The sequence below is a fragment of the Mustela nivalis genome (assembly GCF_964662115.1).
Source record: "Mustela nivalis genome assembly, chromosome: 3".
Taxonomy (NCBI): domain Eukaryota; kingdom Metazoa; phylum Chordata; class Mammalia; order Carnivora; family Mustelidae; genus Mustela; species Mustela nivalis.
In genome coordinates this window covers 89722035-89742589 of record NC_139022.1, presented here as the reverse complement: position 1 = coordinate 89742589, position 20555 = coordinate 89722035, and the positions used below count along the sequence as shown (strand labels likewise).

Sequence of the window (20555 nt, the reverse complement as noted above, 5' to 3'; positions counted from 1 at the left end):
AAAGATAATCTCATTATCCAATGGTGTTGGGAAAACTGGATAGTGACATGCAAAGAATGAAATCAGATCGCTTTGTTATACCAGACACAAAAATAGATTAAATACGTGTATATGAGACCTGAAGCCACAAAAATCCTAAAAGATGTTGGCCATGGCAACATTTTTTTCTAGATACGTCTCCACAGGCAAGAGAAATGAAACCGAAAATAAACTATTGGGACTTCATCAAAATAAAAAGCTTCTGCACAGTGAAGGAAACAATCAACAAAATGAAAGGGAAACCTATGGAAGAGAAGATATTTTCAAATGACATATTTTGAAGGGGTTGTATCTAAATTATATAAAAAAACTGATAGCACACCAAAAAACAACAAACAATCTAATTTAAAAAACGAGCAGAGGGTATGAACAGACACTTGTCTGAAGAAAACATACAGATGGCCAACACACACACACATAAGAAGATATTCAACATCACTCATCATCAGGGAGATGCAAATCAAAACTACAGTGAGGTATCACCTCATACCTATCAGAAAGGTTAAAGTCAGAAACAGAAGAATAAACAAGTATTGGTGAGGATGTGAAAAAAAGGAACCATGTTGCAGTGCTGGGGGGAATGCAAACTAGAGCAGCAACTGTGAAAAAGGGTATAAAGCTTCCTCAAAAAATTAAAAATAGAACTACCCTACTATCCAGTAATTCCACTACTGAATATAAAAACACTAATTTGAAAACATCTATGCACCCTTACATTTACTGCAGCATTATTTACATTAACCAAATTATGGAAGCAGTCCAAATGTCCATTGACAGACTGACAGATGAATGGATAAGGATGTGGTACACACACCCACACCTACCCACAGACACACATACAATGGATATTATTCAGCCATAAAAAATGAAATCTTGCCATTTGCAACAATACAGATAGAGCTAGAGAATATAGTGATAAACAAAAGAAGTCAGAAAAAGACAAATACCATATCAACTCACTCATATGTGGAATTTAAGCAACAAAACAAATGAGCAAAGGGGAAAGAGAGAGAGAGAAAACAAGAAACAGACTCTTAACTATAGAGAAGTAATGATCACCAGAGGGGAGGTGGTTGGGTGATAGGTAAAACAAATGAAAGGATTAGAGAGTACACTTATCGGGATAAATAAAATAAATAAAATGAAGCATAGTAAAGTACTTCATTTGAAAAACTACTAATCAGAGAACCCTGTAATTTTAGAGTGACTTTCATAAAACACTTATTTTGATCCCCAAAACATTTGTACATCTGATAGTACAAAGTTTTATATATGTATATTTGATTTCATTTTGTTCAATGAATATTTTTAGATATCAGTTTAAAATAATTTTTGTTGTGTTCCTAATTTTTTTGATGATAGAGTGGCAATGTGCATAGTATATTCGGATTTCCTAAATACAAACAATAATCTCATAAAAATAATATGAGAAAACTCTCATTTTAACATCAACAAAAAGTTTTAAAGCTTTAGGAGTAAAATTATTCATGAATTGATGGTAACTTTTTTCTAAATTGACCTTATATTCACATACTTTCAATCAAGCTACAAAAGGGCTAATTTGTATAATTTGTTAAAATGACCATAAAGTTGATTTGAGTGGGTAAATGTGGCAATAACTGAGAAAAATATTTGAAAAGAGACAATTCATGAAGAGATTATTTCTAGACTATGTCAAACATACTATAAAGCTCCCATGATTGTACAATGCAGAAATGAATAAAGCAGACCACTGGAATGAAACAAGGTATCCCAAAATATGTATGAAAATGTGTGTGATAAAGATGCATTTTTAAATTAGCAAAGAAAAAATGTGAGTTGTCACACATGTTGTTGTACTCTTTACAAAGAATATTATCATAAGGTCAGGCTAGGCCCTACTTCGTTCTTTATATGGAATAAACTCCTAATAGACCAAAATTTGAAACAGAGAAAAAACCAACTAAATACTAGAAGAATGTTCAGATTATTAAAAATAATTTTGTAGGGATAAAATTTTCTAAAGCTGACATAAAACTCTTAACAATCTACAAACAAGGAGTAATCAATTTAGCTAAAAGTGTTTTTTTTTTTTTAAGTTTATGTTTCCCCAGGTAAAACTCTTACAAAATTCAAAATAGTCCAGGGATCAAAAACAAAGATATTTTATTACCTATGTCACACAGGTAATATTTTTCTTTAATATGGTTTTCTTTAATATTAATATTAATATTTTAATATTTAATAGACTTTTATAAGTTAGAGAAATTCTCACAATAGAAAAATGGACCAAGTATATGAAGATGTTTCACAACCAAGTTACTAACCTGTAAAAAAGTGCCTATTATCATTCATAACTAAGAAATATAAATTAAGCAATAGTATATTATTTTCCTCTATAGATAGAAAACATTAAAAAGACTTGATGATCTAATATTAGTGAAGATGTAGAGAAACAAGAATCCTCATAAAATGTGAGGCAAGCGAATTCTTATAAACCCTCTGAAAGCCAGTATTAATCAATATTCTTATCACTCAGAGTGATCTTACCTCCAAGGACATGCTCAAATATAAGGACACATATATACAAGGATATCTATTGCAGCATTACCCCCCAAACAAAAATCTGAACACAAAATAAATGTTCATCAATACTAATGTACATTATGGTGGCTATAGTTAACATTGTACTGTATATCTGAAAGTCACTGAAGAGTAGATTATAAATGGTCTCACTGCACACACACACACACACACACACACACAGACACACACATGCACATACACATAGCAACTATTTTAAGGACATGGACATAGGAAGTAACTTTATTATAGTATTCATTTCTCAATATTTATGTATGTCAAAATATCACATGCATACCTTAAACTAACACAATGGTGTATGTCATCTCTATCTCAGTAAAGCTGGGAAAATGTTCAATAGAAATCAACTTAAATAAACTCACTGGAATATCATGCAGAAAAAAAAGAATAAGGTGCATCAGTAGGCATTGGGATATGTGAGATATTAAGGGCAATAAGCATGTTACAAAACAATGTGTCTAGTGTGACCTCTCTTGTGTAAGTAAATGTATATCTCAATGCATATATACTTTAACATGTTTATAATATATGGGAAAGAAATAACAACTAACTCATTCTCTCTGAACAGAGGATGGGGATGTGGCCAGGGGTCAAAAGGTGTTAGTGAGTACTATGATGTCAACATATGAACTAAATTTATTTTATCAAAAATCTGGAAGAGCCTTAGTTAATGCAGCCTATATGTAGATAATGTTGATTTTTGTCAATTTCTATTTGTTCTTGAGCTGCATCAGAGTTATCAGTTCCAACCACACTCCTCTCTTGCTGGTAAGGTTATCATACTGACACCTCATCATTTCTTGCCACTAAATACTTCAAAGCTGTCAGTTGCTCCTATCATTGACTTTTAATAAAGCACGTTTCTACAACAATTCAGACTTATTTATATATTTTATTGCCTCTACATAATTGCCTCTGAAGCAACAAATTAGATAAAATTCTCCTGGCCCATTTCATTTTTACCTCTATAAATTTCATTTTTCAGAAGTAACTGTGATGTTAGCTGTTGTCTTTTTGTAGGCACTCTTCATCAAGTTAAGGTAACTCCTTTCTAGTCCTATTTTGCTGAGAGTTCTGTCAGGAACGGATGTTGGATTTCTGTCAAGTGCTTTTCTTTACTTTCTTTTTTTTTTGTTTTTTAAGATTTTATTTATTTATTTGACAGAAAGAGAGAGATAATGAGGGGGGGAACACAGGGCAAGTAGGAGAGGGAGAAGCAGGTTTCCCACTGAGCAGGGAGCCAGATGTAGGGCTTGATCCCAGGACCCCAGCATCATGACCTGAGTCAAAGACAGATGCTTAACAACTGAGCCACCCAGGCACACCACATCAAGTGCTCTTCTGTGTGCCAACTGATACGATCATATGAATTTGTATTCTTTTAACTATTGATGCAATGAATTACATTGATTTTCAAGTGGTGTACCAGCTTTGCATACTTGGCATAAATCCCACTTGCTAATAACACAATAATTATTTTTATATATGATTGAATTTTTGTCAATATATTCCCAAGAGTTTTTCTATCTATAGTCATGAGAGATATTGTTCTTTAGTGTCTTTTTTTTTTTTTTTTTTTTTTGGTACTATCTTCTGGTGATATTATCAGGGTAAACCTAGCCTTCATGAAATGAGTTGGGAAGTGCTTTTTCTTCTCCTATTTTCTGGAAGTGACTACATAACATTGGTATCATTTTTCTTTAAATGTTTCATAGAACTCTCTACAGAAACCATTTGACCTTGAAAGTCTGTTTTCAGGAAGAGCCTAAATTCAACTTCTTTAATGATTACAGACCTATTCAGTGTCTCTATTTAAGCTTAGGTGAGTTTTAGTAGTTTGGGTTTTTAAGTACCTGGTTTAATGTACCAAATTCATAAATATTAAGTTGTTCATAGTGTTTCCTTTCTTTTTAATGGCTCTAGGATCTAAACTGCTATTTCCTATTCTATTGCTAATAGGATCATTTGTGTTCTTTCTTTTTATTGCTGTCAGTCTTGCTACACTTCTATCAACTTTATTATTTTTTGAAGAATCAACTTTATGTTTCAATGATTTTATTATATTCCTACTTTCAATTTCATAGATTTCTTATTATATTTAATATTTCTTTCCTTCTGCTTGCCTTGAGATCTTTTATTTGTTTTGCTCTTCTTTTTCTAGTGAACTAGGAACTTGGACTACTGATTTGAGACCGCCTTTCATTTCTAATGTAAGAATTCAAATCTACTTTGCCTCTGAACACTCCTTTAGATTTACCCTGAACATTTAAATATACTGACTTCTTAATTTCATTTAGTTCTATATTTTAATTTCGTTTGAGTCATCCTCTTTGATCTATGGACTATTCAGAAGTTGTATTTAATTTCCAAAGAATGACAAGTTTGACAGCTGGCTTTGTTATAGATTTCTACTTAAATTCCATAATGATCTGAGAACAGACTCTGTACAATTTCATTTCTTTTAAACTTATTGAGGTTTGTTTTATGGCCCAAAATATGATCTACCTTGGTAGATGTCTTGCTGTTGTTGGCTGGAATGTTGTGTATATTTTGATTGGATACTGTTGGTTGTTTATACTGTTCAGACCTCCTGGGTACTTGCTAACTTTCTGACTGGTTCTATCAGCTGTTGAGAGTAGACTGTTAAAGTCCTCAGCTATCGGATTGTGAATTTGTCTATTTTTCCTTTTAGGTCTATCAGTTTTTGCTTCACATATTTGAAGTCTCTGTTGTTTAGTGGGTAACCTATTTATTATCATTATACATTCCTGGTAATTTGCTCATCTTTACATAATGTTTTTCTTTGACTCTGATAATTTTACTTACTCATAAGTCTACATTATTAGATATTAATATAGCCATTTCTGCTTTTTATTAATGGTTGCATAGTATATCTCCTCTCATCATTTGGCTTTCAACATACTTACATATTTGATTTCAAAGTTACTTTAGCATATAGTGGAGTCATTTTTTAAAACTCACTGGAAATTTCGTTTTCTTAGGCTGGTATATTTAATTTTTCTACCTTTAAGTATTATTGATATTGATTATTGATATGTTAATATGCTATGCTTAGGCCTGACATTTTTTTATCTGCTACATATTTTAAGCCATAAATATGTATTACCTATCAATATTTGGTATCTGTAGATTAAGTTGATAATAGGTATTGAGTAAGAACTCAGCACTATGTGACTAGAAGTTCAAAGGAAAAGTGTTTCCAAGAAATAGTGTAATGATTTTCTAAAGCTGTTAAAAACACGAGCCTTTGTACTGAAATGCCTTACTAAGTTACAAACAGGATGACGGAAAAAAGACCAATCCTAAACATACTTACATAATATTTCATAATCCCAAGGATTAAGATGATCAAGTGGCTTCCAAAAACACAACATAACCAAAAAGAATGAGAATCAGACAAACATCACATTTATCATCAGCAAAACTGAATGTTAGGAGACAACTGAGAACATCTTTAAATTACTCAGGGAAATTTATTTTCAATCTGGATTTTTTTGCCAAACAAAATTACTATTCAAATGTTAAGACAAAATATATTTCATACATGAAAGGATTCAGTTTTTCTCCCACTTACTGTTCCTGAGGAAATGTCTTGAGAAAGAACACAAGCTAAATGAGGAGAAAACAAGAGATATGGCATGACTTAAGAGCTGTATCTTACTAAGAGGAGGAAATTTGACTTGATTCTAGCCTCACAATAATCAAGTTTTAATGACAACTCAGAGTAAACTGGGAAATAAAAATCACCATCAAACAAGAGGGGCTGCTCAGAAAAGGGAAGGAGAATTTCACTGATTGCTATGAGTGGGTATTAACAAAAACCTAGTTAATTCTTACTAAAAAAACAAGCAAACAAATAAACAACAACAAAACAAAAAACAAAAACCTACCTCCATTTCTTCTGAAATATTTCATGTTACTGCACATTCATGGAAAAACACTTTTCCCTTGGGGAAAATCCTTGTATGACCACCTAGATGTTGAGTCTAGGAAACGCTGCCCTGTCTTACTATACACAGAAATCCTTGTTATACTATGTCAGAGGTGATGAGCTTAGGGATTCAGACCTTTTTGTATTCTTCTGTTTCCAGGGGGAGACTCTAATATAATGATCATTTTAAATAATGTAACATACCAGATATCAAATAAAAAGAAATCCACAAACTCAAAAGGTACCTGAAAATAATCTTGAAAGACTAATGAGATTATTTAAAAGTTTCCTATTTATTTATTTATTTATTTATTTATTTATTTATTTATTTAGGTCATTCCAGGAAACTCTGTCTTTTCCACTGAAAGTAAAACAAGTTCATTAGAAGCTTTTTTCTACGACACCTGGGTGGCTCAGTGGGTTAAAGCCTCTGCCTTGCACTCAGGTCATGATCTCAGGGTCCTGGAATGGAGCCCCACATTGGGATCTCTGCTCACCAGGGAGCCTGCTTCCCCCTCTCTCTCTGCCTGCCTCTCTGCCTACTTGTGACCTCTCTCTCTCTCTCTGTCAAATAAATAAATAAATAAAATCTTTAAAAAGAAAGAAAGAAAGGTTTCTTCTATAGGACGAAAACTTCCATACACTCATCCAAAAGCAGGTACTCTAACCCTTAGACCCTCCTCTACACCCTCTTAGGAAACTAAAATATCTCATCCTACTACATGGCTTTTGATTTCAAACAGTCTACTTATTTTGCAACACTCTGTCTAGCATGATTTAAATTAAACAATAGATATTATTTTCTGTTCCTTTTTTTACTCCCTTACTGAGCAGTTTTGAAGGCCTAAGAAAGCACAATTCAGAGCAATTCTCTCAATGTTTAGTAAAAGTAGAGAAACCATTTGGGCCTGAGGATTTCTGAAGATGCTCCCTATTCTCAGCTGTTGTATAACTTGCAGAAAGTCTAATTTATTAGTTGTAGAGCCATTTCACACAACAGAACTCCAAATCAGTGCCCTGAATGAAGAATTAGCTGTGCTGCCCTTGTTAATGCTGATGAAAGTGGCACAGTTACATCACATTGTACTGAAAATAATTACTCTTAAGATCCCTTATTGTATAGACTGGGAAAGAGGGATGATACAGGGATACAGGAGCTTGTTTGTGCTTCCATGAGAATCGCATTCATGAAGATTAAGTACTTATTTTAGGCATAGTATATATAAACCACTTCTCTTGTGTAATACCCAAAAGAAACACAGTAAAACCAGAGTTTCCAAAATAGAACTTTTACTTGATCTAAAGTCAGACGTATTTATGTTTCCCTTTACATATGGGGGTCATTTAATGCTGTAACTTTTATTTCCCCATTTTATTTTTCCAAAGAAGAGAAGATACTGGTAAGTACTACTTCTGCCTGAAGTGAAGTCATTGGAAAGATTTCGATTTGCTCTCCAAAATTAAGGTTTTAAAGTTCTTTTATTTCAGATGTCTCAGTTTTATTTGTGCATCCAAATGGTCAGTATCTGATATAGTCTTTTTCAGTAAAATCATCTTGTCAGTCAAAGCTTAGAGAAGTACCATACATAACCACAGAACAATTTTAACAAATCATGGGTATTTACTGATGTGACAGAGGTTATAACTCTAGGACACTATACCTGCATTGGCTACATATATGATTAAGAACAAAAAGTTTTGATATTGCCAACACTGTTTCAGTGAATGTGAAAACTCAAACATATGCATGCATTTGCACATATGTACACACACACACAGACCTTTTCAATAGTTTAATATATACTTAATCAAAGTCCAGTTCTTTCCACAGAGATAGAAAAGCTGTCACCCAAAATGCAGTATTACTTTTGTTTTTAAGGAGATGAAAAGGTAAAAAGGGAAAAATTTTTTATCAACCTCAATTAACTACTTATTAATAATAGTAACCATGTCCAAAAAGATTGATAGCATAATGGTAATTTGCCTGTTGTTATAGTGAACTATTTTACTCCAAGGACAATTCACTAAATCTGAAGTTTTAGAAGATAGGTGGTAATATACATTTTTTAAATGCTAGAAAACCAAGGTTTCCTCCCTCACTTTCATACCAACACTGAAACTGTAAAACTGTCAAATATGATTAACTTTAACAAAGATATTCACATATCTTACTTTCCCTCAGGCAGCTGAAATGGACTTTTTTTTTCCTAGTTCAGTTTTTTTTTTTATCAGAATATATTATAAGAATATTCAAAAGCTTTTAATATTCTGGAAGCGTTCACATTTGTTAAAGTCAGTTGACCTCTCTAGGTCTTGATTCCTTCATGGATATATAAAGAGATCATTGTAGATTTCTTCAAGTTATATTCTATTACTTCTGGACTCTCAGATTCTAGGGACTGATTCTAGGGACTAGATCATCCAGACAGAAAAGCAACTAGGAAATGGTGACTTTATAGGGCACATTAGACTAGAGGGACCTAACAGGTATATACAGAACATTCCATCCAAAACCAGAATACACATTCTTCTCAAGTGTACGTGCAACATTCTCCAGCATGGATCATGTTAGGATGAAACAAGTCTCAGTAAACTTAGGAAGACTGAAATTGCATCCAGCATCTTTTATAACCCCAATGATATGAAACTAGAAATGAATTATAAGAAAAAATCTGGAACAAAACATAAATCCATGGAGGTTAAACACCGTACTTGCTAAACAACTGATGGGCAATGAAGAAATCAAAGGGGAAATTAAAAAAAATACTTAAAGACAAATGAAAACACAATGCTCCACAATCTTTGAGACACATAAAAAGCAGTTCTAAGGGGGAAGTTTATAGCACCATAGGCCTATCTCAAGAAACAAGAAAAATCCAAAACAAAAACAAAAACAAAAACAAAACTTAACTTATATCTACAGAAGCTAGAAAAAGAGAACAAACAAAGCCTAAAGCTAAAGAAGGAAATAAAGATTGGAATGGAAATAAATTACATAGACACTATGACAAAGCAACAGAAAAAAAAATCAATGAAACACAAGCTGATCATTTGAAATGATAAACAAAAACTAATAAACCTTTAACCAGACTCATTAAGAAAAAAAGAGTTTGTATTGAAATAAATAAAATCAGAAATAAAAGAGAAATACAAAGGAATACCAAGAATTATGAAAATATTATGAAAAATTTCATGCCAACAAATCGGACAACTTAGAAGAAATTAATAAATTTCTGGAAACATACAGTATTCTAAAACTCAGTAAGAAATAGGAAATTTTAGTAGACCAATTACTAGTAACAAAATTGATGTGGTAATCAAAAAACTCTCAACAAAGAATAATCTAGGACCAGAGGGCTTCACAGGTGGATTCTGTCAAACATGTAATGAGGAATTATTACCTATTCTTTTCACAATTGCAAAAATTAAAAGAGGAGGGGAAACTTCCAAATTCATTCTATGAGGCCACCATTACCCTGATACCAAAACCAGACAAATACAAAAACAAAAAAATAGGGGCACCTGGGTGGCTCAATGGGTTAAGCCTCTGCCTTCAGCTCGGGTCATGGTCTCAGGGTCCTGGGATCGAGCCACCGTCAGGCTCTCTGCTCAGCAGGGAACCTGCTTCTCCCTCTCTCTCTGCCTGCCTCTCTGCCTACTTGTGATCTCTCTGTCAAATAAATAAAATCTTTTAAAAAAACAAAAAAATAGAAACACCTATTCTCATTATTTTAAATGAACATAGGTGCAAAACCATCAACAAAATAGTAGCAAACCAAATTTAATAATACATTAAAAAAATCCTTCACTAAAATCAGGTGGGATTTATTCCAGTGTGGCAAGTCTGGTTCAATATTAAAAAATCAATCAATGTGATGTTACAATAACAAGAGTTTGGTACTAGCCCCAACATATATAGATAGATAGATAGATAGATCGATCGATCGATAAAGGATAGGATAGAGAGCCCAGAAATAAACCCACCCCTATGTGGTCAATTAATCTATAATAAAGAAGGAAACAACATGCTATGGGAGTAAGACAATCTCTTACAAAAATGGGTTTGGAAAACTAGACAACTATGTACAACAGAATGAAACTGGACCGTGTTCTTATACCATACATAAAATTAAACTCAAAGTGTGTTAAAGACTGAAATGTGACACCTAAAGCCATTAAACTTATAATAGAAAACAAAGGCATTAATCTCTTGGACATCATACTTAGCAACACATGTATGGATATGTCTCCTCAGGCAAGGAAAACAAAAGCAAAAATTAATGATTAGGACAACATCAAAATAAAAATATTTTACACAACAAAGGAAACTACTGATAAAACAGAAGGGCAACCTACTGAATGAAAGCAGTTATTTGCAAAAATAATATATCTGATAGGGGTTAATATCCAAAGTATATATCAAAAAGTTTTACTACTCTATACCAAAAAATACAATCTGATTAAAAAATGGGCTGAGATCTCAAACAGACATTTTTCCAAAGAAGACACAGAGATAGCCAACAGGCACATGAAGAGGTACTCAATAGTACTGACCGTCAGGAAATGCAAATCAAAACCACAATGATATATCACTTCAAACCAGTCAGAATGACTAGTATCAAAAAGGACTCTGAAAAACAATCAGGGGTTTGAAGGGGTTGGGGGTGGGAGGTTGGGGAAACCAGGTGGTGGGTATTAGAGAGGGCACAGATTGCATGGAGCACTGGATGTGGTGCAAAACAATGAATACTGTTATGCTGAAAAAAATAAATTAATTAAAAAAAAAAAGACAAGAAATAACAAGCAAAGGTCCAAAGTTGGAGAAAAGGGTATCTTTGTGCACTGCTGGCAGGAATTTAAATTGGTATAACACTATGGAAAAGAATATGGAGATTCCTCCAAAAATTCTTCCAAAAAATAGAAATACCATATGACCTAGTAATTCCAATATTGGGTATTGACCCAAAGAAAACAAAAACATTAATTCAAAAAGACAACACATGCATCCCTGTGTTTATTGTGGCTTTATTTACTGTAACAAAGACAGGGAAGCAAATCAATTGTCCATCAACAGAAGAATGGATAAAGAGGATGTGGCATACACACACACACACACACGCACAATGGAATACTGCTTAGCCAAAAAAAAAAAAAAGAATGACATCTTGCTATTTTTGACAACATAAATGGATCTAGAGGGTCTTATACTAAGTTAATTCAGACCCAGAGAGATGAATATCATAGGATTTCACAGACATGCAGAATCTAAAAAACAAAATGAACAAAAAAAAAAAAAGACCCTTAAATACAGACAACAAACTGGTATTTGCCAGATGGGAGGTAGATGGGAAGGTGGGCAAAACAGATTCAGGAGTTAAGAAGCAAAACTTCCAGTTACAAAATAATTAAGTCACAGAGAGATGAGAAGTACAGCATAGGGAATATAGTTAATCACATTGTAACAACAATTGTAAGACAGATGGTGACTAACCTAATAGTGGTGAGCCCTGAGCACGGTGTACAATTGTTGAATTAGTACATTGTACACCTGAAACTGATATAGCACTGTACGGCAATTATGCATTAATAAAATTTTTTAAAGGGTAAATTGGTTGTTCCACTGAAGTAATTATTTTTAGATTGCATTTTTTTCATCTACTGAGCTGTCTCCACCAAATAATCATATTCTACCATCACTAAATCACCCATACCCCTTGAAACTCACCACTGTAGTATGAATCCAGGGCTTCAATTGATCATGGCACTTGTCCAGATGGCCTATCAGCTATGTAAGTCCTGAGAAGCTGGGTGTACAGGTCAAGCCTGATTGTTTGGATAAAGATAACTGCTCTTCTGTTACAAATTTGAATAAATGATATAGACAGAATATGGACACATGTCAGAGTACCTACCACATAGGTAATCTTGGTTCACCTGTAACTGAGTCTATTTACCTACTGAGCAGATCTGGAATCCAGGACAAACAGCACACCTGTCCAGTCCTTCTGCATGTATGACTGGGTCAAGCTCCAAGTCCCAGTAGCTTGTACAAGTTAGTCCTTAGTTCCATCATTCTGCATTCAGTGTTCTGAAAGTCACTACTTCAGTTTGGTTTAGAGTGTGGATTTTAGAGCTAATTACCTACATTTAAATCATAAATTGCCACCTGCCAGCTTCTTACCTTAGCAAGCAACCCAGCTTCTCAGAGCCTCAATTTTCTCTTACCGACAATGAAATAATAGTGTTGCTGTGGGATTATTTGAGCTGACTCATGTGAAATATTTAGAAGCTTCCCTCCACACACAGGAAGCATTCAATATGCGTTATTTTTACTGATCTCCACTCATGTCATATATGATATGAAACTGCATTTATTTGAAGTACTTTAGCATAGTCAATTTGCTATTATATATGCATATGAAAACCACACTCTAGGAGAATTTATTTGTCCTTATCAGAAACAGCAGAAAATGAACTAGCCCATCCCTCCAACAGCTACTACAAGAGGTAACTTGAGTTACCTCTTTCTCTGGCCATCATCATCAAAATTAGTTCATCAGCACAGTATGTTACAATTATGGCTCTCCTGGAGGAATTCTGTTCATTATCAAAATAGTTATTAGGGATGAAATCTCACTGGTGATCTTCAAGATGTGTAGATTGACTAAAATATTTTAGGAATAATCCTAGACTTTGCATTAATAGGGATAAGAGTATAATGAACAATATAGCTTTCACTTACACCCTTAAGCATGACATCTTAGACTTAATTCTTAAATATTTCTTTTCTACCGCTGACCCAGGGATTTCTTAATAGTCTGATTTAGTAATGATCTAACAATGGAATACTGTCACATATGTCTTAAGTACATCTTTCATGCAAATTACTTTCTTATAAACTGGAACCTGATCAAATTTTTTAAAAACATCCTATACTTGACTGATAATACATGTTGGCGTCTGTGGCCAAATTTGTCTGAGACTTGCTTTTATTATAGCCTGGGAATTACCTTTACTTATTTTAAACTGCTAACAACTATCAGTAGTTAACCAAAGAGCCCACTGATTGTGTATACAACATAGCAGTTTTGGCCAGTTCACAGAAGTATGCCTTCGTAAGTCAACTAGATTATAAATTCTTTGAGAACATAAGATAAAACATAACTAGCATTCATTTATTCAATAAATACTTATTGGCAACGTAATAATTACAAAGTATGGTTATGGGCAGTGAGGATCTTCAGATGACTTAAATTAAGGTCTTTATTCTCAATACGCTTACAATTGGGGGAACTCTTTTTTTTGTCTTTATAATTTTTCTTACAATAAGTTGTATAAAACACATTCCTGGCACTAATCAGTTAACAGAGTTGAAAGATCATTTCTATCAGGAAAATTACTTCCTAAAGCCTATTACCCCTTTCTCCCTCTAACAGAAGGGGACCTTCTTGGAAATTTTCCTAGTAGATATTCAAACATGTTTGTCATCAACTAAAACTCAACAAAATAAAATTGTTTTGTGTAAAAACTGCTCTATCATCAGCTAACTAGCCTCATTGGTCTTGCTTTGATAAAAGATTCATGCAAGGGAACTCAGTTGTATGTGTGACAGTTTCTACCAACAAAAAAAAAAAACACAGTTTCCTAAAATTTTCCCCTCTAAATTGGATTTTTAAATTTACTTTTTACCTAAGGCCTTTCTGTCAGAATAAAATAGCTTTTCTTGTAAAAGCAAAATGTTTTATGCTGATCCCACAATTCTTAAGTGCTGTGAAGTGGAAATGGAGAGTTAAGGCAAAGTTTAACTATAGCTTATTATTTTGCTTCCTTATTTTTTAAATTTTTTATATTTTTCATGCAATCTAATACACAGGGTAACCCTGTATACTAGTTGCTCAGTGGATATCAGCTTTTGCTTGACATCCACCCCCCCATTTTATAATCTTTTTCTTGGGGCCCTGAAGTCTTCATACAGAGTAATTGACCCGAGTACAAATCATTCATCAGTTTTCTTCTTCCTCTTTCTCATTAAGATGTAATCTCAGTAGAGTCATTTCCATATGGTAGGTGACAAGAGGCAGTAATATTTTAAATGAGCACATCCTCAGTGATGCATCCGCTAGCTCATTATTTGGTCTTCCCTGGTAGCAAGATATTTTAATTCAGTTACAATGGCTTGTTACCTTAGGAAACCTCTCTTACCTACAGAATTACTAGCACTTTAGCCAAGAAGCAAAGTATTCTCATGTCAACAGGGGCTTTTTTTTTTTAACTCTACAAAAAAAAAAAAAATCTACCCATCTTGCCTGCACACAGGGATATAAAAAGTCATGTGGCTTGAGCTCATGGAAATAGCAGATACTTGATTAAGGAGAACTCAGACTCTATTTTCAGTTAAAGTCATTTAACAAATGGGAAAATGGTCTTCAAAATGAATTAAAATTAAGTGGTCTTTTGAAATTTTAAAATTTAGTAGAGTCAGAGCAGTAGGTTAATTATAAATTTTCTTGATGATAGCTAGTGATAAAGGTGATGTAATGGTATCCATTAGGAATTATATGATGGGAATAGTCAAGACACAGTAATAACTGAAATAATATATCAAAATCAAAGAGCCCAAGTCTTTGAAAAGCCGTAGTCATAAATTAAATCACAGATGGCTTCCACAGGGCTTTGTGCACTGACCACTGAGTAAAACAGCAAAGACTCTTTTATTTGATTGGGATTTAATGGATCTAATTTGATTTTAATTTAGGTGCCTTAACTTTGATTCTCATAGAAGCACATACGGGAGAAGAAATCAAGTGCAAATATTTGATTTAGATAGTATAACCTCTATATATGAGACAAGCAATAAATGATCAGTTATTAAGCTAATACAGTATGCTGTGCAAGTCTGGGAATGGTAAAAACCACTCAGAATTTTCCTGCCCGGGGTACCAAGAGATTAGTATATTTATATGACAATTTCTGAGAGTGACTGGTTGAGGATATCTGAAGAGATGTTAATTTCTTGGCAATTTTACCTTGCTCTAGATGTTGGAAGGAGGCCTTCTGAAATTCAAAGAAAAGTACTCAGTCACAGAGACATTGTATGACCATGGAAGTTTGGCTAGACTACAATGGAAGAGTAAAACCTGAGAACATGGGTGGAATACTGACAGCACCTGTCCCATTAGAGAAGTTCATATTTTCTTTACCTTTAATCTATGGCCATGAAGAAGTCAGTAGGTAATACTACCTGATCAATTAGAAATTATTCTTCTAGTACATAGCAGGAAACCTAACAATGCACAAATTCAGTAAGCAGTCCAGATTTTCTTCAGTAGCCTAATGATGTTATCAAGGACCTAGGGTTTTTCCACCCTTCGCTACTACGCCTAATATAGCCTTTGGTCCTCATCGGTCTAGAAATTATGTGGTTGTAAGACACCTGCTCTAACACTGAGATCAAAGGAAGGAAGAGAAGGAGAAAGATGGAAAGGAGAAGAACAGCCAAACTACTTACTTTTATACCCTTATATCTTTAATCAGAAAACTATCTTTACCAGAAGATATGCAAAAAATCCCAACAACCCTTGCAACCACTGAGTCACAGGGCCAAACTTACCTGCAAAAAGAGTATGGCCATGTCCATCATGCTCAGTATCGGAAATAAAAATCTTTGTAAGTATTTTAATCAGAAAAGGGTTTAATACAAGAATTAGATGCTTGCAAAGTCACAGGAAAGGCTATAGGAATTCTAATCTGAACCCAGTGATTTCTAAAACGACTTAGCTGAATTTACACGTGAAAGCTACAGTGTAGAGGCAGTCACAAAACTAGGGACAGATGAGGATATTAACAGTAAATACTGAGTGTAGGAAGACTCACCAGAGGTGTGATCCAGTGACTGGCAGCGGGAACCAGAGAACCAAGACTGCGGGGAACACAGCAACACAGGCCAGAGCACTGAAATGAACAAAACAAAAGACATACATCTAAGTGAGTAACTGTTACTCAGAGCACTTGCCCCGAAGGATTCTGCAGAACACAGAGATTAGAATGAGACTATTGAACTGAATAGACCAAACCATGACACCTCTCCTATGGTTCAACACATTGCATTTCTAAAAATATCAAGGTTCTGTAAGCCAAGGAAAGTTGATAGCAATGACGACTTGAAAACTAATTAATAATACTGACCTCAGCCCTCACTCCAGGACAGTCACAAGGGTTTTAGTTCTCACTTTAGGTGGTAGAGATGCTACTCTAGGTCTCCACTTTCCTCTTTATCTAAATACTTCTATAAAGATTCTGTTTCTTTTTTGTCTTAGTTCAAGGTTACAGTCAGAGGTCTCTGGCCAGTCCTTGATAATGATTATAAGGAAGAATGGCAACAAGAGAAGGCTAATAAAGCAATGAGGGGCGATTAATTAAATCTCTCCCTAAGGAATTTTCAAATACAAAACAGGTAATATCCCTGATGATTATTTTTGTTCTTATTCTGACGAGTGCAATCATATCATCAGTAAATTTTATCTTGGAATACAAATCCGCAATCATTTCTAACTAAACTTGTTCAAAGTCTAAAATAAATTATGATATATATTAAAATATAGGATATTGAAGCATTCATAGAAGCATTACTTGTCGAATATTATTCCTTTTGATGTATCTTAGGCAAATGATACCAGATGTTCAAATAGGGTTGCTTCTTACAGAGGAAAAGAGGAAAGCTCGTGCTGTTTTTGTTGTAATTTCCAGTCAGGCAGCTCAATATAACTATCTTACTATAAGGCACTGAAATATTGCCTACAAACTCAGTGAAAAATGACATAATAGTTCTGAAAGTAAACAACTAAGAGGTTATGAAAACTTCATTTTTATTCTGGTTCTAACAAAACCAAGAGTCTGGTTACACACAAAATGAAAAGCTTTTATTAGATTCATTTCCCACTCGCATAATAAGAGATTAAGAGGTTTGTTTCACTCTATAACAATAGAATATTAAGGCTCAAAGAGTATTTGAAATGTAATGGCAATATGAAGATTTAGGAAAAATGATATTTACATAAGATGGAACTACTAGGTATTCTTCAAGATTGCCTTGATCCATTAGTAAGTTCACTCAGGGCTCAACACTGAAGTCTTCAGGGACATAAAAACCTTATTACAAAATAATAATTTAGAGTGTAAATGCAAGTACCAAGTAGAGAATACTATGAATTTTCTATAAATGGATTGTTAATTCCCATGATGCCACTAAAACAGTGAAAAAATATCAAGACACTCAGTCATAAAGGCATTAGCTTTTTAATATATTAAAGCAACATAAATAAATAAGATGAGACTCGTCTACTGTGGAATCAAAAGGACCTTAGTATGATGGGTCCATAAAGAGAATTTAGTAGGCATTTCTGTGGGCACTGAAGTTACAACCCTCTCTTTTGGTATACCTTCAGGAGATTTTGGTTTAGATACCAAGATTGGAGTGGATCCTTTTTAATGTGAACTCTTAATGAGGCAGTCCTCATTTATACATTTTATACTGAAATGGAAACGACAATAAAATAATTAATATATAATAGTATTAATTTTTCTGTATTAGTAATGCCACGAAGAGCCTGGTGACGCTTGAGCATTTGGACATATCATACTGAAAAAAATTCAAGTTTATAGCCTTAAATGATATCATTTTTACCTTATCACCTTATTGTATTTTGTGAAGTATGTAACATCTTTAGACTCATTTAACAAGTTGGGAATTTGAGATATGCATAAAATTAACTTGGGTACAATGACAGATCTAGTGCTATTAGGAAATGTAGACTGAGCCTCAGACATCTGACTCTAGAGCCTAAGCTATCAACTCCCTAACTATATCACATACACATACACATGCATTTCAAGTTCTGTTTAGAGGCATGGAGATAAAGCTATTATTGATCTACTGGCTTCTTGACAATAAGGTAGAACAACAGTTTTAACTGCGCTCCAGTAATAATTGGATTGGACCAAGTTTTTCAAATAAAAACAGTAGAGATAAATATGATATAGACAATGAGGAGGGTTTGAAGTAATATGATACTCTCTTGGCTACCATAACTAAAGGCAATCATAAGAACACTTTGCTAGTTTATTACATTTAGGAAATGATGGCCTGATTTCTTATATGCTTTAGAACAATCAAACAAACATGAAATATGAAAGACAGCATAGAACCTAGAAGCTGGTTCCTTTTATTTATATCTCTCCACCTGCTAGTTGATCCTTGCTATCAATCTGCATAGACCTTCCAGGAAACCTGACTCTGACATCTTTTTAAAATGGCTATGAGTAAGAATTCATCACTGCCAGTGTTCTCCAAGCTGAACACCTCTCTTTACCTACTCCCACTATTTGATCACTCGAACATTACTGTTGACCTGGAATGGTTCCCAAGCTCATTTTATCAGCGTTCCATTTCAGACTTAAAACCGGGCAACGGGAGAAAACTACCCTTCCTTATCAGGTCTCTACTGTAAGACTCCAACTTCCCCATTTTGAAGAGCTGGACTTCTGAGCTTACATTCTATTCTTAAGTTCATAGTTATAATTTTCTTAGATTAATGCTCCGTGCCCTAGGATTTGCCTGACCAGACTGATGAGGAACAAGTTATAGGCCTACCAAAAATTTGGCTAAAAATTTGGTTCTATGTCAGTGTCACCATGCCACGTTGGGAAGTTAAACAATCAAAACAAAAATAAAGTCTAAGGAATGGGAAGAAAAAGGAAATAAACTAAAGTCTAAGGACTGGAGAAGAAAAAGGAAAGCCAACTGTCAAACCAGGACTGGAGAAGAGCTTGGACAAATAGAAAAAAGTCAAGTAACACATTAGAGTCTTTCTCAGAAACCTGGGGAGGTGGCACTGAGAAGTCTTAACTAAGTTTATAATGTATCCTTGGCTTTCTACAGAACACAAATAACTACCTTTTTAACCATCCCTCCTATACCACCCAAAAATGTAGCTCTATAGTTTTAATGTAAGCTTCACTGACACTTGAGATTGTGGTAGTCATGATTTACAACACTTTCACAACCTATGTATTCCTTTGATCTTGGTCTTCCCTGCTGTGTTTGATGTTTTACTTTTTGTAGATTTTAACACCATTGACTTTCATTAGTTTTTATATTTGTCATCAAGAGTAATGACTCAAACATTCAATGACACTTTGCTTGAATGAGTCACTCCAATTTTCCATTTCAGTGATCTTTTCAATAAATTTATTTCAAGAATCTAACCTTAAAAAACAGTTTGTAAGAATGAACCATAAGAAGAATACCCACCTTAAAAAGGATTTTCAAATATTACTATAAGAGCAATAGTGAAATGAAATAATCTTGCAATTTTGACCATAAAGTAGCAGACAACTACTCATAATTGTAAAAATGAAAGAGTATAATAATGGAATATAGTCAACAACCAAATATTCCATGCCTTTAAGTGTTCTGTTTTCCTACAAATTAACTTGATGGCTTTATATGAACTAATGGATTAATTAATAGAAGAAAAACTGAAGATTTAGCCTAGAAGCCACAGGACATGGAAATAAAAATAAAGGAAATAATAATATCATAATATAAATAATAAAATAAATAATAAAATAATAAAAATTAGTAATATAATAATAAAATATTATTGAGGAACGATCAACTAAATTTCCAATGGGCAAGTTGTTTGACATTATGTATCACCCTTGGAAGCCGTTAGTTGCTAAGCCAAATGTTTTCACAATTAGGGCCTGGTCTATCTTTGATACTACATTCAACAAAAGGTTTAAAGTATTAATGAATTAAAATATTATTTTAAAATAAACTTGTATGATGATGCTCAAGATTTTTGATGTTCAAGATTATCCATTAAAAGATAAATATGACAAAGTACCTGAAGAATTTTTTTTATTTCTACCATTTATCCTAAAAATTCTCTTCAAATTTGTAAAGCTTAAATCCTAGAAA

The 20555-nt window shown here is 33.6% G+C and overlaps 1 long non-coding RNA gene across 1 annotated transcript in view; it reads right to left on the bottom strand.

Moving 5' to 3' along the window:
• Positions 1 to 20555, bottom strand: part of LOC309860718 — a 347454-nt gene that overhangs the window by 178278 nt on the left and 148621 nt on the right. Inside the window, exon 2 of the long non-coding RNA XR_014309553.1 lies at positions 16448 to 16525. This is a non-coding gene — a long non-coding RNA (uncharacterized lncRNA). The remainder of the gene's footprint in view (positions 1 to 16447; positions 16526 to 20555) is intronic.